This window comes from Camelus ferus, chromosome 12 (assembly GCF_009834535.1).
Source record: "Camelus ferus isolate YT-003-E chromosome 12, BCGSAC_Cfer_1.0, whole genome shotgun sequence".
Taxonomy (NCBI): Eukaryota; Metazoa; Chordata; class Mammalia; order Artiodactyla; family Camelidae; genus Camelus; species Camelus ferus.
Window position 1 is genome coordinate 48052339 of NC_045707.1, and position 25887 is coordinate 48078225.

The following is a 25887-nucleotide window of genomic DNA, read 5'->3' on the forward strand; positions in this document are numbered from 1 at the left end:
AGTAGAAACTTTTTAATCTACACAAGTAAGTTAACATGTAGTGGCTTTTAGGGGGTATGGGATATTCATGTAAACATGTTCATACTGGAAATACGCAATCTAGTTTACTTGAAATCAATTACTTGAAATGAGTAGTCCTGAATAAATTTGGGAATTTATTTTTCCCTGTAATATGAAATTCTGACTTTGTAGACTACACAGTGATACACAGCTAACTGAGCAGGTATTTAGAATACAAAGGTTGTGAACTTTATTGGCAAGCCATCCTTGAAAGTTTGAATTGTAACAACAACATATGGACTACCCTTGCCAATTATTAATGGTTTTACTTTTCAATCTGTCTTTGGAACCTCAGCCCCTCTCCAATTTTTCAAACAAATTTATAGTAAAACAACTGGTATTAATCGTTTTTGCGCAAGTCTCACTCCAGTACGGACTGCATTGACCATTTTCACCAACTGCATTGCATCTGGTAACTCCTTTGAAGCTGCATAAAGCTTTGCACACTAGATCACTGGGACCTAAGGCAAAGGGAGGGCTTCCAGAGAGTTTAGGAATATCTATATCTTAGTACCTAAAACTTTTTTTTGTCATCCTTTTCTTGGAGAATCATTCTTAAAGATTCCAACGTTAAGTTTTTTTGTACTTTAAAGAAATTTGGTGGGAAGTGAATTTAATAAAAATACTTTTAGAATTCAGGTGATGTCTCACATGTAAGGAGCTGTTAAGTTCCCCTTTCAAAGCCTTGCAAACATCCCTGAGACCTAAAATCCAGCTGTTTCCTGTGACTTTAACCTTAACATTCCCCAGACAATTGTCTTCAGTATAGTAGCTGTTTGATACATCTTTTCATTGCTTCTGGGGATGTTTTGCCAAGCTATTTTGATAAAAGCATTTGAGTGTCTGCTTTATACACATGCAGGTGTGTGCCAGGCCTGCACACATAGTCATTTGTTCCAGTTGTGTACATTTTTTTTTTTAAATAGGGGTGGAATTTAAAGGGCTTTCACACTGCCTGAGTTAAAAGATGGTTTCTTAGAAACCCTTTTAAGAAAGAATGACTGCTTTCAATATCTTTAGTTGCCGCTGGCACCAGGGATTTGTAGTTACTGGGAATAAGTTTAGAAATATTACTTTCTGAGTTTTAACAGTTTAAACGTTACTTCCTTTTTTTTTTTTTAATATAAATACTAGCTTGCTCTGTAATGCTGAATGAAGCAAGGCTTCAGGTGGATTGTATGACAGAGTTATCCTAGTGCAGACAAGATAAATGTGGCTGTTCGCCCTGCAATCTGGAGTGGGAATCACATGTTCTTACCCTAAATTTGCAATATTTCTGTAATAATGGACTTGAAAGGCCACCAGAAAATTGCTTTCTGGTACCATTGCACAAATGATTTCCTTAAGTTACTAGAACTCAAATTGCAAGTCATTTTGTATAGGTATTACAGATAATAGAATTGGCCTTCAAGTTACAGGGAAGCAGTATTCCTGAATATTCTAAGTGTCTAATGACTAAAGGTTTTCAGACTCTCTTTAATCTTAGAACAAATACATCTGCTATTTGATGTTTCCTCTGGTGATTCTTAACATTTCTGATCCTCTCCTCTTTGCAGAAGAGAAATAAGATAACTGAAACAGTACTTTGTATATTGAAGTTTAAAGAGATTTAAACTTTGCATTCTTATTTCAGATGATGTGATAAGATGCTATTGATAAGCTATGTGAGGAGAATTTGTCCATAGTTTTATATACACACAAGAGACTTCAAAAAGTATATTTGGATTGTCTGAAATGATACATTTCTTGCTTATCTGAAGGTATATGGACTGCAAATAGTTCAGTCTTATCTCTCAGTCTCTGCAATCCAACTTCCATATATGGCTCCTGCCAAAATATAACAATTGTTTATTTTTCCTATTTGGAATATAACAGTATGAAAAAATATTTCCTATTTTGTACTGCTAACCAAACTGAGCTGCTTCATTGAATCCTTAAGTCATTTACATTAATACAGATGTGCCAGAGTAATTCATACAAATCATTTCTGGTTGTTTTTATAGATCCTTATATTTTCTTCTGAGAATAGCATAAAGTGAAGGAACATAGTTAATCAAGATGTTAAATTCTGTATTTTTAAGAAGTTCCAAACAAGTAAGCCTTAGCTTGTATTAATAATAAGGATTGACACTATTGCTCAGCAATTTGTGGAGTATAATTGATGGGTTTTTTTAACTGTCATTCTAACTTGTTTTACCAGTTTCTTTTGGTGGTGTTCAGTGTGTTAAACCAGAATAGAAAAATGGTAAGGCTTCCAGTCATAAGAATCTTAATTTTTTTTTTTTGTAATGCTTTGTCATCTCTTAGTTGAATTGTCTTACAAGGAATATTTTAGAGTTCAACTTCTGACTTTTATATGAGCCTTTTCATAATTTGTCATTTGAGTGTTGAAGATGCAGTGGTGTTTTGGGAATTCTGTATAAAGAGTGATAATACTGAGGGAAGAAGTAATTGAATCTAGGCTTAGATGAAAAGAGAAAGGATGGGGAAAAGGAAAAGTGGGAAGCTTAGCTGAGATGGGGGAATTTAAAGGTTTGATAGTAAAAATGCTGTGGTCATAGGTGTTTATCAAGAGAGGTTTGTGCAACCTGGTCTTTGGCAAAGAGTTTGGGAAATACTACTGTGGGGATTCTGTAATTCATGAATCTGGGACAAAGTCTGCATTCAGTTTGTTTGTGAACATGCAGATCAAAGAGGTAGTACGGTTTATGGCCCATACTAAGTGGAAACTGGGCTTGTGGGAGGAGTGGATGTGAGGCGTAAATAAAGCATACTCCTATAGGTGATTTTTAAAGAAATTCAAATACAGTGCTTAGTGCCTTTATCTTGGTATTTTTTAAAGGGAAAAGATTTTTTAAGCTGTTTATTAGAAACCATTTGATGATTGTAGCCTCTTTCCTGGTACCTGTAAGTTGTGAAGGCCATTTGTGACTGCGTTCCTGATGATGGGAGGATAACTGAGTGTAGGCCAGACACCTAACATCACAATAGGGACCACAAGGCAGGAAAAAACAGTGGCATTAACTGCATTTCTGTATTTGGAGAATATTTCTTCAAACACTAATTATTTCAAACTGTACATTGATAAGATAACTTTTACCCATGAGTATACCTGATTTTAACAATTCTCTAGATAGGTCATCTCTGAAGTTATATCATTCTTTTAAAATATTGTTGTGTGTGTGTTCATGTGTGTATGCAAAAGCATGTGGTACATTTTATAAACAAATGCATATATATTGGGGTATACTTAAAGTTTTATGAAGTGCATGATTAAAAATGTTCAGAGACTGTTTCTTTAAATTATCTCTAACGTAGATGACTTTTTCTCAAGAATCAGGTGTGATTATTATGTTCTTTAAGTGATGTCTTAAGAAGCTGTTGTAGCATTCCAGAGAGGGTTGTCTTGTCTAATTTTTGTTTATTTGCTTGAGTCCTTAATTGTAAAATTAAGACATCTTTCACAGCCAACAGATACCCCAAAATAAGTGCTAATACCAATTCAAAGTTCATGTACTCTTATATATTAAATATTGCTATGTATGAAATTACATTTTATGTTCTTAGAAATTTTCCTTTTAAATGTTAGACTCACTATGGTAACATTTCATTTATTTGCATAGTTATAAAAGAACTGACTTAACAGTTGTACATCAGTGATTAGATTAACTTTAGCATATGATTTAACCAGAAGTCCCCTGTATCTTTTCCCTCTTGTTCTGAGCAATTCCTAGATTTTTAGGAAGGAAAGATTACTAACCAATTGGACTTTACTTGAGAAGATTCTGTATATGGTCATAAGCTTAAAATGATGGTATTTGGCAATTGCACTGTAAGCAGGATTGAATGCATTTTTCAGTTTTGATTTATGACAATTTTTTCCCCTCAAGTCAATAGATTAAATGGAATTGTATTTCCTAGAAATTGCACTTGTGAGCCCTCAAGTTACCAATGCATATTCTTATTTGACCTCCTAACAACTTGAGTGAGTTTGGCAGGTAGGTGGGTCAGTATTTTTTAATCTTTGTTTTATGGGTAGAAAAGTGAGGTTTAGAGAGGTTAATCTGCACCAAAGCTACATAGCTAGTAAATAGTTAATTCATAAGTTTGAACTCATCTTTCTGACCCAAGAATCCAACCTGTTAACTGTTGGTCTATTGTGTATGACTGATTTACCTCACATTGTTGGAACATGTATATTTTAACTTCTCATTGCTAGTTGGCCATCTTTGGTCATTTTCAGCCTTGAAATCCTTTTAGTCTTTATGCCTAGGAAGCATAGAATGATCTTAAAGACTAGACTTTCTTTAGGAGGCAGCTGGGAGTTAGTATAAAGAATACTAGTCTTGGACAGAAGAATGAGTTGGAATCCAAGCCTGTATCAGCTCCAGCTTGTGACTTTGGACAAGTTGTTTAACCTCTCTGAGCCCATTTGCTTCATATGTAAAACTGGTGATAAAAACAAGTCTCTTGTCAAAATCAAACATAGGAAAACACCTAGCAGTGAATGGTGATTCTTGGAAGTTGGATGGATACTCTGTATCATGGAAGCAAATGAAATACAGCAGATGGTGATTTTCTTGGTTTCTTGAAAATCTGATGATATCACTGTGATTTTGTTTGGAGTTTCAAACTTTAGCCAATCTTTAGTATGCTTTAGCCAATCACTGCAAGAAAGGTATTTGTGTTTTTGAAATAATAGAGGAAGGAAAATGAACTGTTCTCCTCTCCACTCCCTTTAAGGGTGAGAATACAGATAACCCAGGCCATGCATATTTATTTTACTTAACACTGTGGTTTTCAAAGCTATATTCTCCGTAAAGGAGGAAAAAAGAGGGGGTGGAGAGAATTCTTCAGATCTTTTGTCTATATTGAGGACACCTTTAAGTTGAGAGAAGGAGTGACATTACCAAATGTGTATAGCAAGGCAGCCCCATACAATGCACATTTGCAACCATTATCTTGTTTAATCCTCACAACTCTTTGCTATATAAAGTAAGTTGACTTTTCCCAGGGTTTGTAGGCCTTCAAGCCATTTGTATTTGGCCGTGTTTTTGCAAGAGAATTTCAAACACAGATTTTCAAACAGAACTCTGGTTCTCAATCTCTTCTTAATCTAGAGTGGTGTGAATACTTACTTTATTGCAAAATAAAGCAACTTTTTTTACAAATTGTCAGTTAGAATTTGAGTTTCTTATGATGTAACCTGGTGTAACATTTGCTTGAATCACTAATAACGTAGCTGATTTCTTTTAGTCATAAATGAATCAGCGACTGTAGGTTCTTTTTGGTTTAAACTCAGGTCCCTTTTTCTATGTGAAGATGTCTTCATTGAATAGCTTGCTGCTAGGTTGTATAACATTGCATACTTCGATGAAGTAGGTACGCAGTCTGCAGAGCTTCTTGCTGGTTTATTTTGCAAAACTATAGGAGACAAAAGTCCTCAAGAGACTTCATGGGCAAAATTCCTTTAACCGTTTCAGGTCTTGCATCTTAAAGCCTCTGTGTGGTTCAGGCCCTGCTTGGAGTTGTATGTAGCTTTATAAATTAGTCAATGTGTTCCTGTAAGTTAAAACTGTGATGTAAGAATAAGAGTTTGGAACTAATTAAACCAAGGTTTGAGTGGCCAGTGTTGTCAGAACAATTATTCCTTGAGACAGTAGTTATGATTATAGGGTTAGAGATGGAAATTAGATAGTAGCTCTTTATCAACTCCCAGATTCTTGCATTTTCCTCATTATCCCATCCTTTTAAGCCTCCTGATATCCTTTCTGATGGTTAAAATATGATCAGTGTTTTGTCCTGTATCTGATACATTTATTGAGCAAATACTTAATGAGTCCCTCTATGTGCCGAGTACTGTGCTAAGCACTGAGGATGTAAAAATGGTCACTGTCTCTGCCCTCCAGGGGTTTAGAGCCTAGTGGCAGAGAAAGAGTTACCAGACAAATGTGAAAATTGGACCTAAGACATACTAAGGAAAGGAAAATGATTGAGTGGTGTCCTGAGAGCTGGGACCACTGTAGAAAGGCTTCCCAGAGAAAGGGATACTTGAGCTGAGATCTTAAGGATGGGTAGGGCTTTAAGTGCAGAAGGCAGGGAAGAGTGTGCAGAGACCTGGCTGGAGAGCATGCTGTGAATGGGAGGGACTGAAGGAAGACCGGTGTGTCTGGAGTGGAGAGGAATTAAGGAAGTGGGCCAAATCATGGGTTTTCTAGGTCCAGTGACCATGTAATTTGATCGATAAGTATATCAACCAGACTGTGACTCTTGAGAGTCAAACAGGGTGCTGTTAACCATTAAACCCAGACTATCAGCAGCAGCCAGAACATACAGTCACCTCACTTTTATAGGTCATGTTGAGACTGTCATCTCTTTGAATAATGGCTGGGCAACCAGCAGTGCATCTGCTTCCTAGTGAACAGGTCAAGGAGTTAGAACACCCTACCCAGTCCAAAAGGAGCCAAATAGAACTCAGTGCTTTTCAAAACAGCTAGGTTATAATTTGTTTTTGTACAGATGTAGATGACTTTCATATTTTACAGGGTTAGCATGGAAGGTTGGGTTTTAGGGTGAACTACTGAGTTAGACGTACTTCCATGGCATATGAAACAGCACATTTCAAACATATCTTGAGTATTTTTCATATTTTTTTTGTTACAGCACTTGTCATTTTGAAATTTTTTTTAATGGAATTTTTCTTTTTTTAAGTTTCATTCTGGGTTTACATTTTGAGTGTAAGTACCTCCTGGGCATAACTTTCAAGGTGTGAGCCACTTAAATTTTTTCTTTAAATTGATGTAAAAATGTTACACAGTTAAATATATAGAGTTCAGTGAATTTTACACACCCATGTAATCCACACTCTGATCAAGAGATAGGACATTTCTGCTAGCCCAGAAAACTCCCTTTTGAGGCACTTAAAATTTGAGAAATATAGTTGTGGAGCCAGGCCTCAAATTAGAAATGAGTTGTTTTCTCTCTCCTTTTATAACTTTGTTTTTGCTTCCTAAACATGCGGTAACGATTACTTTAAACATGAAGCAAATTGTCACCAGAAAAAATCGTTGCCTTTCAACTAGTTATGATTTAGTGGTTACTAATACAGTACATCCCTGTACAATTTGCTATGGCTTTTTAGCCTTTGAAAGTGAGGAGTAAAATTTGAGTCATGTCCCTATCATTGACTCACAAACTTACTAAGGATTGCCTGGTGCAACTGAGAAAGATTGTGGTAATGCCAAATTTACATAAACCTCCACCCCTTTATTTTAGCCTCATCATGTCAGTCTCTAGTAGACTTTGCAGATAAGGAGAGGAAACAAGTGTTACACCTGTATATATAACTGAGTCCTAGCCTTGAGTGCTTGCTTCCATCTCAAAATTCTCAACTTCAGTTGCCAAAGAGCAGTTGGAATATTGACATAAGTTACAGCACAATTAGTTGTGAAATTGATTGAACTCAGAGCTCTGTGTCACTGACTTTAAAGATTCTTGAATGAAGAGATTGGAAGACTTGTCCTAAAGAGAGTGTTAATGAGTTTGGGATCTACTGAGGAACAGGGAAAGGGGATGATTCATCAGTGATGAAAAAGGGCTTTACTCCTTTTTTTTTTTTTTTTTTTTTTTTAATCCTGTAGATCTACTGTTCTGATTTAGAACCTGATCTGGAACCAGATCTTGAATTAACTTTTTTTTCCTGAGAAGGACAACTTGTTCCTCTTAGCAAAACCTCTGCTGCCAAAGCAATGGTGGCTTGTGATGGTGATGGTGGTGAGTGGCTTAGACATTTCTTTCTCAGGGCAATGCTACCTAATATTTCAGTACTAGGTGCCTTTTTTTTTCCCCAGCACTACATCCCATTTTAGAAAGAACGGCTACTCAGTGAAAATGTATGGATGGTTAAAGCCAGATTTGGTTAGGCTTTTCAGTAACCCATTTCCAGTGAGAGAAGCCCCTGCTCTGATTACATATTTGTATTATTAGCAGATTCATTCCTCATTTTAAAAGAAGTTTCATGCATTAAGTACAGGACAAATCAATATGGCATTTCATTGTTTTCATGTTGGGGACGATTCTTCCTTCAGTCCTGCCTCAGTCCTCTTACTGGCAAGCCTTCTAGTAGCACCAGACAGCTTTCGACTCCCTGTTCTGCTTCTCTAAAGATCAGACCTGATGCTGCAGGCACTTCCTGTAGACCTCCTGAGGGCCAGGACTATGCAAAGCACCTGTGTGCATCCCTTCACTGACCTTTCATCACTTTGCATCTACTGTAGGAGTAGACAAATTGTTACTATGGTCATCTCTGAACATTGGAAGAGATCATGATACAGCGATGTTATAAAACGTGCCCAAAGTCAGAGCTATGGGACAATTTAAGGCTGAAATTCAGGTTTGTCTGAGGTCAAGCACCAGCTCCTAACCAATATCACATCCCTGTGCTCTGCTCTCTGATCCTATTGGACTGTAATGGTTTGTATTTATGTCTGGTTTTCCCATTAGACAGGAGTCCCATTGGACTGTAATGGTATGTATTTATGTCTGGTTTTCATCTCAAAGTTGGGAACTCTTGGACTAGAGCTTTGGAAGATGCTACAATTGGTTATTGTGCTTATCATAAATACTTATTGAGTACCTGCTATGTGCCCAGCATTGTTTAGGCACTTGGAGGTACAGCAGTGAACCGAACAAAAATCCATAGCCTTAGAGTGGGAGGTAAACGGGCCGGTAAAATATATGATATGTCAGATGGTGTTCGTGCTAAGGAGCAGGTCTGCTGTGTTGGTGCTGTGACTATTGCTCCAGTTGTGAAACACTGTGGGGGCCCAGCAGAGCAGGTGTGATGTAGGGAAGGGAGTGCTAGGGGGAGGGGCAGGTTGCTATTTTAAGTAGAATAGTCAGGGAAGGCCTCACTGATAAGGTGAAATTTGAGCAGAAACTTGAAGGAGACCAGAGAAACAGCCTAAGAGCTATCTGGAAAAAGAACATTCCATTCAAATAATTGAGTGAATTCCAAAATCCTTCTAGGCTCATTTGTCCTTAAATACATAATTGTAACTTGGCATTCTTGGACACTGTTATAAATCTGGTTTATGGCAGTTTTTTTCTGACCACTTTTTACTTGATTTTCTGGTGGTGCATACCACAGAAATCAGCACAACTTTTATTACTGGAAAATCTAGATGGATTTTATTTATTTGTTTTCTCCTCTCCATTTTAGAGAGAATTGCAAATCATAATAAACAGGCTGATAAGAAGACCTGAATTTTCGACCAAAAAAAATATGATATCTTCAAGCTGTCTATAATAAATATGAAATAAGAACTGATGTTCAGTTTGATACAGCAAGGTGCTCAATATTTTGTTAGGATGTTTAGCAAGGCAAGGTAACAGACAAGCACTGAAAACAGAAAGGGTTTTCTTGTTGACAGATAACTGGAAAATTCAGTTACCCAAAATGCCTATTTCTTACAGAATCTGAGATTATAGTACAGAGTTGTTATCATTTAGAGCCCCTGACCTTCCATATATGAGACAAGACAAATCCAAGGGTAACAGTACCTTCATCATACAGTCACTCCAAAATCATGAACTGCTTACTCTTTAAGGTGCTGGCAGGTATCTGGCCTGTTCTTGAGTTACAGAAAGTTCCTGGGGTTGGGATACAAGAATGGATATTTGCCTTGTCAAAGATGAATGAAACATACTTTCTCAAACATGTTTCACCATGAATTCTACCCTATCCATGCTCCCAGCCCAAGAAGTAAGAATATCTGCTTTCAAACAGTTTAAAACTTGCTGTATTCTTCCAGTCTAGGTGGTCTTCCTTTTGCTGCATAAAAATTGGAGAAGTACTTGAGGCATTTTAAGGTTGAGTCCAGATCACTCAGATATTCTCTCTCATCTGAGAGTCCAAGCAAAGCTAAAAAGCAGAAATCTCAGTTTCTGGGTTTAAGAAAGGATCCCTTTGAAAGCTCCCATTTATTAACCAGGTAACTGTGGCCATTTGACTAAAGATAGTGGGATGAGATTGTGGAGAAAGGTGAAGAGAATGAATTTGAAAAGGAAAATACACTTTGGAAAGCAATGGTGATATTATATAGAATTTCATGCAGAACTAAATATTTTATCCAAAACAAATGTTTACCAAAGATGCCATGGGTCAAGTAAGTGGACTCCTAAACCTCAGACCTGTTCTTGTATGATGTTGACCAATCCTACACTGTCTAATTATATATATAATTTTATACACACACACACACATATATATATATATACGTATATATGCATATATACATTTGCCTACTGATGATAGGTCCACAACCAAAATTCCCTAATGTTAAATTTGGGAACAGAAGTAAAATAACCATGGTAATTTGAAACTTGGTGTAGATACAGATAATGATTATGGCCTTGAATCTGTTAATAATATTTATTGCAGTAATCTATGGCATCTCTCCTGAAAGATTTCTCAGCTTCATCCATGTGGATTAAAATTCTTTTTTTATCAATATGCTGGCTGTGATTCTCTGGCTGTGACACAGGTGTGTTTTTGCCCTTCTGTTTCCATGAGAAGAGTCCTGCCTTCATTTCTTAATGTGTCCCCTTTGTTTTTCTTCCTTCCACCTACTCACACTGAACCTGTCAACTTCGACAGGAAAACACTCTACTGCGTAGAATAAAATAAAAACATCTAAATGTGTGGTTGGACAAACTTATTTTTAAACTGAGTCTTTTGGTATAACACTTCATGCTTAGGCATGAATTAAAGTTCTGATAAAGCTAATTGAAATTGAGTTATTTAGCTGACTATTTCATAGTTAAAAGGTTTTTTAGTTTAAAAGCTAAAAGGGTGTTACTAGAGAAAAAATATATTTCAGTATCTTTAGTACAACTCTCTGGCCTAATATATTTTTTTTTTCTGTGAAAACTTTCCTTTCACTAGAAATTTATTTCAGGGGAATAAAACCTGACGAGTGTGTGTGTTGTACATGTTTGCTAGAGGACTAGGTTAGGTAGGGGCTTAGCACTGGAAAGAGAAGAGGGTAAAATTCAAGGAATGGTGCAAAAGGAAAATTTCTGCATATATTTGTGTGTCACGTGTATGCCTGTGTGTGCTCTACTTAAATCAGTACAGGGGAAGAAATGTGCTGATAAGCTTTATTTATTTATTTCTTTTAAATAGAGTTTATTCTGATGCCTGGCCACTGGTTTTGATAAAAGAAAGTTACAGAGAAAGAGAAGTATTTCTTTTACCACAGTCTGTCGTCACACAGAAAAGTATGCCCCTGGGTACATAACATTTAAAACCTTATCTTTTTTGATTGAGACTAAAGCATCTGACAAGGAAAATATATGAACCAGGAGGGTATAATTTTCATAAGCTTTTCAAATCACCAACATTGAGGGAATGCCTCCTGTGTGCAGGGACTGTCTTCATTAGAAAGGAGTTCTCTGTGTTGGAAACAGCACTATACAACTTGGCAAATTGGCAAGGTCCTAGCCACGCATTGGTGGTGAAGTTCCCAAACTGCAGCATTAAAAAAGGACGAAGTACTAAATAGAGCCTCCCATTATGGGAAGAAGGGGTGATGGTAGAATTCCCCCTTTATACTTAGACAGGGATTAAATGCATCGAGCTGTTAGGATTTCATATTAAAAATGCCAGCAGTGGGTCTCAACCCTTTGCCTGCTTTGATAGGCCTGACAAAAACAGTCACAGACTACACACTCCCCTGGTCATTTCAGGGTCTTGTGGAATTTCGGGTACAGTCCTTTCTCTCCTGGGAGAAGGCATATTAGATCACAGGAGGTAAGAGTAACAGTGCTGAAGATGTTGTATCTCTGTCTGTAAAAAGTTAACCCTCCACACACCATGATGGTAGGACCTACTGTAACCCTGATGGCAGTCAGGGTTACCCAATAGCTTGAGAGCTGGATTGATCAGACCCCCGTTCTTCTGGCCTGATAAAGTCCAGTGTCATTCTCAAGTTTTCACACATCCCTAGGGAGCACCCCATCTCCTCTGAACGCTGCTCTTGAACCCCTGCCTCTGCTGGATGAGGTCAGTTTGGTGGGCATTTTACCATCCTGTGTGGGCTGTGCTACCCAGATGGGATGCTCAGTCTCCTCTTCATTCCGGCAAACATTCACTCCTAGAAGGTATCTCTGTGCAGCCAGCTTCAGTAAAGGAGTGAGAAGACGGAGGAGCCTGACACTGCAGCCACGTAGACATCTTGAATTACTAGGATTTTTTTTTAATGCTTTAGTCACTTCTGGATCCCAGGCTCCAGGTCCTTTCTTTCTTCTTTCTCCCTACCCCATCTTCCCCTCTCTTTTCCTCCCCTTGTCTTCCCTTCCTCTTCTGTCTTCTTCTCCTCCCCACTTTCCCTTCCTTTTCTTCATCTCAGCTTTGTCTCTCAGGAGCAAACCTCAAATTCCTAAGGGAATAAAGAGATCAAGGCTGATGCTGCCTCTTTCTGCTATCACTGAAGGAGAAACAATGTTTTCCCTTTTTTCTTTCTACAGCCCTTTTTGGGTGAGGTTGCAGAAAAAGACAAGGAATACAGGGCAGGGAGGACAGGTTAAGTCTTGGGATTGACAGAAAGACTTCAGAGACCTCTGTGTCTACTTAGACACCTCACAAGAGCCTGAGGGCCGGGGGTTGGTGGGGGTGGGGGGGATCATCACAGGCTCTGGAATCTGAGATTTCCTGGTTGAATCCGGCCCAAGCACTGCTGCCTGTGCCAAGAGACAAGGCACTTGATCCTCTCCGAGCCCCAGCTTCTTGGCCTGTAAAAGGGAGTTGATAATACATCCAACCTTCCGAAATCCAACCTCTGGAAACAAGTTTTGGGTTTTTTTAAATCTAGGTTTGGCAGAACTGCTTTTGGCAGTAAAACCTGGCCTGACCTGACAAAATAATCTTCTTCCTTCTGTATCTGTCTGCCCATTGTGCTACAGGAACCTTCACATGGTTGAGTTCCAGCCCCCGAGGAGGGGGTTCATACTATTTGGTACCTGCTCCATGTTGACTCTAAAATCTGAAAAACACAAGTGGCCTTTAGATTTGGGATAATGTTATCCACTTCGGAGGGTAGCAGGGCTCCTAAATGGGATAGCTAATAGCTGTGAGGTGTTATTAGGAGCTGACACAGGGGTAGTCACTCAGGAAGTGGTGGTTATTTTTACCGTCACACGGTGCTCTTGAATGACAGCGTGAGGCTTTGTCTAGCACCAGGAATATCTACAAAACTTCATATTAGGAAGTACATAAGACCCTGCAGTTTACACATCAGCTTATTTTCTTTCTGTTGTTTATATTTATATCGAGTGTTGAATCTGCTTCCAATTTTCTTTTGAGATGGCTTCTCAATGCCCTCTGACTCCATTTTTTTTAATCTGAGGAAAAATAGCATGTGGTCTCTCCCCTCATCTCTCACTCTCTAGCACTTAAATACCCTTTCCCCCTGATTACAGGGACCCACAGAGCTGATTACTGGTGATGTTGCAGAGCCTCTCTCTGACAGTGGAGATTAATGGTCAAAAGATGCAAAATGTGAAACAGTAATTCAGTAAAGCTCTCAGGACCTTTTCTCCGGAGCCAGGTGCTAAGAACTTCTCAACAGGGACAACTTAGTGGGGGAAGTGGAAAATGAACACACACGATGTAAAACTTTGGCTATAAATATAAGCTGATTTGCAGGGGAGAGTGGTATTTTGTTTGGTGTTTTCTCCGTGGTCTGGCCTGTTGCCTGAAGTAGGTAAAATACTTTTTCCTGCACAGAAATTTAGGAGGTTCAGTGTGAGGAAGAATAAAGAGTTCCAGGCTAGAAGAGCTCAACTGACAGAAATAAAAAATTAAAAATCTTTTGTCCCATGGTGATAACACAATCGTAATATCCTTCTATTGTAAGAAATTTTGATGTCTAGTAAAACCAAAACAAAACAAAGTAAAAATGTCAGGAAGTTGTGGATTCATTTTGCCTCTTAAAGCCAGTTTCACAAACTGGCTGAATGGAGACCATTTTCTGAGTATGTACTTCACAAAATATTTTAAGTTGTTAGATGTATTGGGGGTTTTGTTTTTGTTGTATTTTATTTTGTTGTTAAGATTTTGGATTCTCAGAACCTAATCTAGGAGCTGAATTTCTGTTGTTGTCTTCATTATTAAAAAAAAAAGAAAGTAAATGAGTGAAATAAATCATTCTAAGTGCAAAGGAAATGCAAACAGCAATGAGAACTTAAAATTTTAATAATGTTTTATGTTTACTTTCTAAACTCAGCCACAAATCATTTCTTGCTGACAGCTTATTTTAGAGGCCAAAGAAATAAATTTATCTTGAGCACAATTGCTATGAATTTTTAAAAAATAAATCCACATTTTCCCTCTTTAATTGTGCTTTCTGAGTTCTGTGTGCCCGCCCACTCCCTGCATCCCCCGCCACCTCCCCAGGTCATACTGTCTCAAGACAAATAGAGAATTTGGAGAAAATTAAAGCACTCACGATTGGTGTTAGGGGAAAAGAAGGAAATCACAAAAGCTCTCTCCTTACCCTGTAACGAAGAGTGCAAGTAACCATATTTCTCTTGGCCTTCTCTAAGGGCCTATAAAATCCACTTGAGAATAAATCAGTAACCCCCGGTGATCAGGGCTATGTTTATTCAGTCTCCAGGTAAGGTACCACAGCAGGCAAAGTCTGACCTCCTCAAACAAAATAGAATTGAATCTCTTTTTGTTTCTTAAATGTGTTTTTAAATTTCTGTGTCCTTTGTTTCTTAAATTTTTGCTTCTGTTCAATGATTGTTTTTAATTTTGATTTTTTCTCAAAGGTAAAATCTAGCTTCTGGTGTCTTCCTTCTTCTGTACTAAAAACACCTGCATGATAAACTTTCCAAAGAATCAGGAGAAAATGGCTCATTCTTGAGTGATGTGTTCAGTAGAAAAAGAAGTTCAGATCTGGAAATTACTATATATGTAAGGATCTGGAGAGAGGACTTTAAGGTTCTTAAACTTGGTTTGAAGCTGTTGTTGAGTCCGTTTTAGTCAGTCCAGGCACATTCTTGTGCCTAAATTTCTTTCCCTTTCTTTTTCAATATGTGTTCAGTATCTGATCTTATGAGCGTCAACTAATGTGCTGGATTTGGCTCAGCTCTAATGAGAATTCAAAGGTCATGAAGACATAGGTATAACCACTAGGAGTTTATAATCTAATGCAGAAGAGGGATTGACAAAATCTAACAGTAAGAATATTTTTTAAGGTTTTAAAATTTTTAAAATTGAAGGGTAGTTGATTTACAATGTTGTGTTAGTTTCAGGTGTACAGCAAAGTGATCCAATTATATATATATACATACACACTCCTTTTTAGATTCTTCTCCATTAAAGGTTATTACAAGATACTGAATATAATTCTCTGTGCTATACAGTAGGTTCTTGTTGTTTATCTGTTTTATATATATATATTAGTGTTTATATGTTAATCACAAACTCCTAATTTATCCCTCCCTCACCCCTTTCCCCTTTGGTAACCATAGTTTGTTTTCTGTAAGCATATTTGTTTCATGATAAAGGTACAGAGTGAAATGCTTAATTTAGCGAAGGCTTCATAAAAAAGTAGTATTTAAAGGAAACTATGATAGGTTGAGGGAAGTCAGAAGTGAAAAGGGAATGATGTCAAGACTGTAAGCCTTAAGTTCAGTGAACAGAGTATTCCAGTGTACCTAGAGCTCAAGGTATATGTATAAACTGAGACCTTGTCCTAAAAAAAATCCCAGTCTAGTGAGGGAGAAACGTAAACAAACACATGAATGAGAGTACATTCTGCACTCTGAGTTCTTCACAAAGGCCTTTGGAACATTGAAGAAGAAACCGTAACTGTGGTGGAGGTTGGGGGATGATTGGAAAGCTTCCCTGGGGTCTGACTCTTGAAGGAGCAGTGCTTTGCCCATGGAAATAGGAGGAAACCATGCACAGGTTCCCTTATCCTTCTGACTTGTCACAGGCACACAACTTTACTGGGGCTTTCTAAGGAAATTTTATTTCAATATTCTGCTAAGCAGTAAGTAGTTCTCCCTTCTCTGAATTAAAGTGAAAGGATGCCAACTTCTGCTGTTTCTCATCAATTTCTCTTGTTTTTTTTTTTTTTTTTCTTTTATTGGTATTTGTTACTTTTTTCCCCCCCTCAGTAGAGCTCCATTTGCTTCTCAACCTGGACCTTGTAGGAAGCGCCCATGCTGCTTTACATTCTAGAGGAAACTCTCAGGTCATCTTTCCCAACATCCCTCCAGTTTCATGAAGCAAAAAACTGAGTGGTTCTAAGGGCCTGGTAGGACCTTTGCTTTCTGCAATGTGGCAGTATAAGAGATGGCCTCAGGACTGCACCAGGAGGTGATGTTTCAAGTTTGAGGCTCTAAAGTCAGATAGCTCAATTCTGACACTTGCTAGATGTTTAATCTCAAACTAATTATCCAACCTGTCTGTGCCTCAATTTCCTTCTCTACAAAATGGTAATAATATAGTACCTACCTCACAGAGTCGTTGTGAGATTTAAGTAAGATAATCCATGGAGAGCATTTAGCACTATGGTTAAGATGTAGTCATATTTGAATAAATATTAGCTATTATTTAAAATTCTCAGCCAGCCATGTACCACCTTCTTGCTTTGTATGTTGCATGATGACAACCTGTGATAGTCTATTTTACATGTCAACTTGACTGGGCCATGGGATGCCCATATATCTGGTTAAACATTATTTCTGGGTGTGTCCATGAGGGTGATTCTGGAAGAGATTAGCGTCTGAATAGGTGGACTGAAAAAAGCCGATGGTCCTCTCCAGTTGGAATGGGTACCATCCAATCCACTGGAGTTGAACAGAAAGGCTGAGGGAAGTTCAGTCCTTATTCTCCTGACTGTTTGAGCTGAAGTATCAATCTTTTCCTGCTCTTGAGGATCCTCAAGCCTTTGAACTACACCTTAGGCTTTCTCTTGCTTTCGCGCTCTTTCTTTCTCTCTCTCTTTCCTTCCTTCTTTCCTTCCTTCCTTCCTTGTTCCTTCCTTTCTTCTTTTCTCTTCTTTTCTTCCTTCCTTCCTTCTTTCTTTCTTTCCTTTCTCTCTCCCTCTCTCCCTCTCTCCTTCTCTCTCTCTTTCTTTCTTTTCTTTCTTTCTATGGGGGTACTGGGGATTAAACCCAGGACCTTGTGCTTGCTAAGCAAGTGCGCTATTACTGAGCTATTACCCTCCCCTCATCATAGGCTTTCTTAATGTCCAGCTTTCAGACGACAGATACGGGACTCTCAGGCTCCATAATTGCATGAGCCAATTCTTCTTAACAAATCTATTTCTAGATATATATATATTCCTATTGGTTCTTTTTTCTGGAGAACATGGACTAATACACAGCCTTTCTAGTTTAAGTATTGTTTGCAGCTACCAGCATAAGCATCATTGGGAGCTCCTTAGGAATACCAATTCTCAGGTTCCACGTTGCAACTTTAACAAGTGATTCCCATCCACAGTAACATGTATAGTTCCCTTACTCCCCATGAAAATGTCATGGTTGTATTAGCCACAGCCTCATACCATGGACTGAGGACCAGCCAGTTAAAGGCAATTCCAGCAAAGACACAGAGTTAACAAAGATCTAGCCCCACTTCAAATGGAACAGTTTGGGAAATAAATTATAAGGGTTTTTAAGGCCTCTCTAACAAGAGGGGGACAAGAGGGATAGGTCCTTACACTGAACATACGTCTACACTGAAGATTTTGCGCTGGATGGGAAGAGAGAACTAGTGACCAGGGACGGTATACTTTACGCTGCTCTTAAAAAGAGGCAACTTAGGAGAGAACCAAGGGAAACAGGGAGAGGAGTACTTGAGAATCAAGCATCTACTGAGAAAAGTTGATCAGAGATAAGTAAGAACTAACAAAAGACCTTTGAACCAAGAGCCCTCATACTGACCTGGTTTCCCATGGAGTTAGCTTTTCACCATGAAGGAGGAGAATGACAAGAACTTAAGAGGTATTTTTCTTAATGGGATTGGCCAGTGTGAGGATCATTTGTTGAAAAAGTGCCTACAGACAACTGAACCATTCTTGGGCTTTATCTGCTCACCACCTGTGTCTACCTTCTCTCCCCCACTCAGTTTTCTGAATGACTGAGAAAATACACGTGATGTTCTCTCAAATGTTCAGGTTTCCAACTTGAGTCCTCAGGGACAATTCTAGGGGACCAGAAAACATTGAATGGATATTATGGTAATCCACCAAATCTATTGGGCAATATCAGGACCAGATGAAATTGTGCCCAATAAAAGTTGAAGAAGAAGCAGGAAAAATGGGATTTCCTCACAAATTATAAAACAATGAAAAAGGAATGTGACATGTAAAAACAAGGTGGCACATAATTCGTATTAGAATAATAATTACTTCAGGAAATTAAAAACAATAGAGTAAATTTCCTCCATCCTCTCAAAGGAATTTAAGTCCTGATGAATGGAAAGGCGAGCTTGCAGGCTGAAGAAAGAAATCAAAGCGGGGAATGTGAAATGAAAATGGCTTTAGAAGGAGGGAGGAACAGAATCAACATTGAAAAAAGAAATATGGAGGGTAGACATGAGAGGAACCACAGAGAAGGCGGTGGAAAAATAGAAGGCAATGAAAGAAATTAATGAGGAGTTCATAGAAGTGGAGACCCAACACAAGGATGATTTGAGCTTCAGAAGATGAAAAACTAGAATGAGCTGGAGCTAAATAATGCATCAACATCTTATAAACATACTGTTTTCCAAAACAAAACAGGGCAATGGTAGAGAAATGCATGCATTTATTTAAAACTTAAAAACATATAAACATTTCTATGTGTATAACACATTGTGAGACTATAAAGCAGTGTATGAGAATGGTAAACTCCTAATTTGGAAGAGTGGTGCCTCGGGGGTCTGGGAAGTGTAATCTGATATGTATGCACAGTGAGCTTCCATGGCTTTGGTTATGTTTTTTAAAATTTTTTAGGTAAGGTAAGTGGGAGGATAGGTATTCATTGCATTTGTTTTGTGCTGGTGAGGATCTGGTAGAACAGGCCTTCTCATACTTTATAGATGGCAGTGTAAATTCTATTAAATTATTTCTGGAGCTTAATGAGCATTTTAACAAGATTCATATTCAGAATTTCCTTTATTCAGAAAAATTTCTTTATTTTATTCTAAAATTTTATATATTATAAAATGTTAATGTATGCAACAAGGTTTAAACAAAATCTTTTGAAACTTTAATTGTAGCTGCATTAAATTTATGTTCTTTTTGGAAATATTAACATTTTAATGATATCAAATATTTCCATTTAGGAAAATTAAATTTGTCCGTTCATTCATATCTTACTTCTTTGTATATTTTCCCATATGTTCTTTTCCTGTTAAATATATTTCTAGATAATTTATACCTTTTATCTCTACTGTATGTGGGATGATTAGATATGTCCATTTTTAACTCTGTAATATTAAGAAACTATTCCTTTGTCTATATTTTTCTTGTATTCTGATGCCCTGCCAAGTTTTCCTGTTAATTTAGTATATTTTTAGTTGTGTGTCTTGGGATCTTAAAGCATACAATATAAAATTTGCAAATAAACATAATTTATCTTCCTTTTTCTCATATATATGCTGTTGATTTAATTTTTTGCCTTATTGCATTATTCACATCATGTAAAATAATTTGAAAAATAACAGTGATAAAAGGAATTCCTGATTTGATTCTGATTTTAATGGCAGTGGGTTAAATATTTTACCATTTATAAAATATTTGTTGCTACTTTTATTAAAATTTCTTTCCTATGTTTAGTTAGATTTCTTAAAAGAAATATAAGAATAAGAAACAAAAATACGAATGAGAATATTTAGATAAGTGAGAGATGATAATGTTTTCTTATTTTATTAGGAGTTTTTATTAGGAATTTTTGTGGTATATTTATATAAAATATATTTTCGTATCTAAAGGCACTTTTCCTTTCAATTGATACTGTAATAATTATAGTTTTCTAAAATGTATTTACATGGTCATGTTATATTACTTTTTAATTACCTGAATGTATTCAATATGCTAATATTTTATTGAGAACATTTGCTTTCATAAGTAAATTGTTTTTCTTTTTTTGCTTTTTTATATTTTAAGTTTAGGCGTTCTTGTGTTATCTTAATAGACCATCTTGGTAGTTTTCAGTCATCTTTGAAAGTCCAGAATATTTTGAGGTAGGTAAGATAGGTCAAATAAGAATTACAGATATTTCCTCACATTCAAATCTATTTGATGCCTGAATTCAGACAACAGAAGTTCAGATGGAGATACCACATGTGGAATCATGTTTGATTTCTAAGGTTTGATGAGAAAGCCAAAGAATCTGTTTTCAAGCGTTGAGTGACCAAAGAATCTTTCTGAATATATTCAGCTCCTAAGTTGTATAGTGAGAATTGAGACAGCAAGGGGTACTATCAGAACTTTCATTTGTTACTTTGAAGGTTAAACTCTGCAGTAAAACAAACTGGGCCTAGACTTTTTCTAATGGTATCTTGTTCTTGAGATTCTGATTTCTTCTTTGGAGAAGAAGAGAGGGAAAATACTGTTTTTATTTTACATTGTCTTTTTTTATGTTAGTTATATCTCCATATCCTTGTTTATTTGTTTCTGCTTGATTCGCCAAATTCTCATGCAAAACTCCCTACTATGGCTGTGATTTTTATAATAGTTATGCCAGTCCTTGTCAGAGTTTTGCTTTATGTATTTTGCTGTTGTAGTTTTTGGTATACAGGAATTCGTTAATTGTACTTGTAGATATCAATAATACATCTCTTTTCTCTGCTCAGTGGTCTTGATCTTGAATTCTTACCTGATTGTCATTCTGCCATTTCTGCTTTCTGTTTGCCTATATTTGCATAGTGTAATTTTCCACATGCCTTTATTTTCAAGCTTTCTTTATCATTCTGTTTTAGGCGTGTTTCTTGAATATGACATTGGGCTGGTATAGCTATTAGGATAATTTGGGTTGCAAATAACGTACACTGGTTTCAAAAAAAGAGGAGGATATATTTGCTCTTATAAAGTTTCAGGATGAGCTTTGTTTCAGGTGTGGTTTGTTTCGGTTTTGCTGCTTGATTTCTCTCAGTTCTTTCAGCTCTGTGTTCCTTTGGGTATTGGACTCCTTCTCTCATAGGAACAAACTGGCCATAGAGAGCCCAGGCCTCCCATGTGTTTATACCTTACAGTCCAGAGAATGAGAAACTCCTCTTCTGAAAACGGTGAAACTCTTTAACCACATGCTGAACCCTAAAAAACATCACTACGACCAGTGGTGTGCCATGCCTCATTGAGTTTGGGCCTATGTTACTCATCCTTGAACCAATCACTTTAGTGAGGAGGTTGGTACTATGATAAATGATTAGTTTGGGTGAATTAAGACTCAAGCCTAAAACTGAAATTTGCGGTTAATTCCCACCCAAGCTAATGTGTCATTACTTAAGAGAATAGAGTAAGTAAGTATTCTAAAGAAGTTAGCTTAATTCTCACTCCTGGATAACAATATAATTCTGTATCTTCAAAAGCCAAATAGATCAACTGATAAAATATACCAAAAATAATTAGAAATAATAATTAAGGTTGTTGTTGTAATATTAATAGCAATGATGGAAAATATCAATAGTTTTCTTATCACAAAGAGTAAACAATTAGAAAATATAATTGAAGAAAATATTTCATTAATAAAAAGTATAAAATATATTGATATAAATTTATTAAGAAACCTGCAGTATTTATATGAAAACTTGAACTTTGGGAGATTTAAGATGGAAAACTAGGAAAACTCAATTTTGTAAAGATGTCTGTCCTCTTTAAAATACTCTCTATTGGGTGTGTGTTTAAGGAGGGAGGCTTGGCAGTTGAAACAAAAGATTTTAAAGTGCATCTGATAAAATGAATTATGCTATACTAGCCAGGAAACTTCCCTCCCCCACCAGAAAAAAAAACCAGGCTTAAAAAACCTTCTGTGTAGAAGAAGGAAACCATTTCTCATCAGATATATAAACATAATGTAAAGCTACAGTAATTAAAAACAATGGAGTGCTGGTACAAAAACAGAGAAAGCAGTTAAACAGAACAGAAAATCCAGAAAAGGACCAAAGTAATGTAAAAATGGCTTAGCACATTAATGTGTTAACTGAATATGTGTGTGTGTATGTGTGTAAAATCCAAGAGAGTATGTGAATTATTCAATATATAATTAGATAACAGTTAGTTATTTGGGAGAATATAGAGCCAGATCCTATCTCACAGCTCACACTAAAATCAGTGCCAGATAGACTTTAGCTGTAAACTGAAGTAGAGTAGGGCTTTCTATGAATGATGGGAAAAACAGTCAAGAATATGACTTTGTAACTTTTGTATGTGAAATCAAATACATTAGCAAAAAATCCTTTCCCTCCAGCTAAGAAAACTATAAAATTTTAAAGGAAAAAAATATATATATTTTAATCTCCAGTGAGCTAACAAGTAAAGGAAAAGAGGAAATCTAAAGAACTGAGCTTTGCACTTGGGACTGCTTTTCCCCTAGAGGCATCTGCTAATTTTGGAAGTTAACTGGGAGGCTGAGAAGGTAAGCTGAGCCTTTAAAGACCATTAGGTCTAGGCGAGGGAAAGGAGTTCAATGCTTCCAAGGAGGGAAGCATTAGTAAAATTACAGGTTTAGGTTGGGACTCCAAACTAAAAGACTACATTCCATGAATAAGGGAGATTCTGAAATAAAGATGATTCTGAAATAAATGAATTCCATGAATAAGGGTGATTCTGAAATAAATCTCCAGAAGAGAGTGTTATATCATTTTATAATTGAATTAGCATAATTCAGGATCCCTAGTGGCCCTAGCCAGCTGTCAGAAGCAAACAAAATCTTTGAAGAAAGGTAATGTCCTCGTTTCAAATTAACTCTTACCATTTTTCATATACAATATCCAACACTCAGTCAAAAATAACCAGATGTACAAAGAATCAAGACAGTGTAATGGAAAGTAAAAAGAAACAAAAGATGGTATAAGGAACTCATCAGGAATATTAAAATTGGAGTTTTTATACAAAAGATTTTAAAGTAAACATAATTAATATATCTGAGATAATAAAACACAAGATTGATAATTTCAACAGATAACAGTAAATTATAAAAAAGATTCAAAATGGAAATTCTAAAACAAAAAAAAAAACCCTGAAATCAGGAATTCAATGGATAGGTTTAACATGAAGCTAGACACGTAAAAGAGAGAATTAATGAACTGGAATATAAATATTTAAAAAATGTACAGAATGAAGCACAAAGGATGAAAAGATTAAAACACACATACACACACAGAGAAAACAATGTAAGAAACTGGGGGAACTAGTCAAAAGTTCTAACCTATATGCTAAGGCTCCCAAAAGGAGAAGAGAAAGATGATAAAGAAGATACACTATTTAAAGAGACAGTGAATGATATTTTTCTTAAAAAAAATCTATGAACGCAAGTCAGGTAAATACAAAGAAAACCACACCAAGGTACAATGACAAAGAAAGCATCATATAACCTGCTGGAAAAAAAAATAAGAAGAGAAAAGAAAAGAAATTACCCTCAAAGTAGCGACAATAATACTTATAGTTGACTTCCTTACAGGGGAAAAAAAAGAAGCCTCTGACAATGGAAATATACATTAAAAATGATGGGAAAACTCCTGCAAAAGAGTTTTTATAAACACTGAGGGAAATTTTGCACCCACAGACCCCTACAAGAGGAAATACTAATGTGTTCTATTCTGAAAGAAGAAAATTATTTCAAATGGAAACTCAAAGATATAGGATAGATTTAAGAGCCTCAAAAAGGATAAACATTTAATGTTGTTATGAGACTATTATAGTAGTATCTTGTGGGGCTAAATGTATTACAAATAACATGTATCAGGAGAAGATAAAAACAATCAAAGGGTTTTAAGATTCTTGCATTGTCTGAGAAGTAAATACATTAGAGTTTCTTAGACTAAAATAAGTCATCTATGCATGTTGTAATCTCTAAGATAACAAATCGCAGTAAGATAACATATAGCTACCAAGTTAATAGAAGGAGGAAATGGAATTATAAAAAATAATCAAAAGAAAAAAGAAAAAGAATGCAGAACAATAGTACAGATAAAAAGCAAATAGCAAAACCCAATGTTTTGAGATAATGTTTTGCCTATATTTTCTTCTAGGAGGTTTATTGTATCTTATCTTATGTTTAAGTCTTTGATCCATTTTGAATTTATTTTCGTGTATTGTGTAAGGCAGTGTTCTAGCTTCATTGATTTACATGCTGTTGTCCAGTTTTCCCAACACCATTTGCTGAAGAGATCGTCTTTATTCCATTGTATATTCTTGCCTCCTTTGTCAAAGATTAGTTGACCAGAAGTTTGTGGGTTCATTTCTAGGCTCTCTATTCTGTTCCATTGGTCCATATGTCTATTTTTTGTACCAATACCATGCTGTTTTGATTACTGTAGCTCTGTAGTATTGTCTGAAGTCTGGGAGAATTATTCCTCCAGCCTCTTTCTTTTTCTTCAGTAATGCTTTGGCAATTCCAGGTCTTTTGTGGTTCCATATAAATTTTATTATGATTTGTTCTAGTTCTGTGAAATATGTCCTGGGTAATTTGATAGGGATTGCATTAAATCTGTAGATTGCCTTGGGCAATTTGACCATTGACAATGAATATACATATGTTCATATATAACGGAAAAATTGTGCTCTACACTGGAGTTTGACACAACATTGTAAAATGACTATAACTGAATAAAAATATTTAAAAAAAGAGTAATTTGGTCAGACAAGATTAAGGAAAAAAAGAACCAACTATATATATTTTTTTTTTTTAATTAGAGAAATGCCTAAAATACACAGAAGAGACAAAGTAAAAAGGTAGAAAAGTTATATCATGCAATAACTACCGAAAAGAATGCTATTATCACTATACTATTAAAAGTATACTTACACAAAATGGAGAAGAAAAAGCTTTTGCGGGGAGGAGGAGAGACCAGGCATACAGTATAAGCAATGTTTTTGAAGGAATCTACCTCTGCCTGCAAAATGAGGTAGATAGGCTGGTGAATGTGAAGCAGGTGTGAAAGACACTAGTGGGAGATAACACAGACTTAGAAAGACAGGACCAGATTAGGGAACCCCTGCAAAGTACTTTCAATGGACATCATGAATTTGATCATGACTTTCAATCAGTGAGAAGCTGGTATATCTGCAGTTAGTGGTAGTGAAAAGTAAAAATTGTAAACTTGTCATTATCAACCTCATTAATAGCTTTTGGATTATTGGAATAAATCTATTTATTGTCTACTGCAAGTATTAAATTCTCCTTGACCAGCCACAAATAGTGTAGTGGTAGTGATTAAGATCTCTGGCTTTGCAGAATATTCCTGGGTTCAAAATCTGCCCCCACATTCTGCATCCAGTTCTTCCTAGCTGTCTGACCATGGGCAAAGACTCTTAACCTCTCTGTGCCTCTGTTTTTTTTTTTTTTTTTTAATCTATAAAATGGGAATCATGGGAGAATATAACTAATAGACTTGTTCTAAGAATTAAATGAGTTAATATTCATGAAACATGAGAACAGTGGCCTCAAGTAAATGCTCAATAAATGGCTGTTAGGTTTTATTGTTATTAAAATTATTACTTTTACCTGCAAGATTGTTTTGGTATCTAAATTAAATGCTGATTCTGTAAGTCTAAGGAAACCAACTGAACAGCCTTTTTTCCTGGCCTGGCTCTATCCTCAGCT

General features: G+C 36.4%; 1 long non-coding RNA gene across 1 annotated transcript in view; it reads left to right on the forward strand.

Moving 5' to 3' along the window:
- Positions 1-25887, forward strand: part of LOC116667732 — a 189186-nt gene that overhangs the window by 104310 nt on the left and 58989 nt on the right. The gene's annotated exons all lie outside the window — the stretch shown is intronic.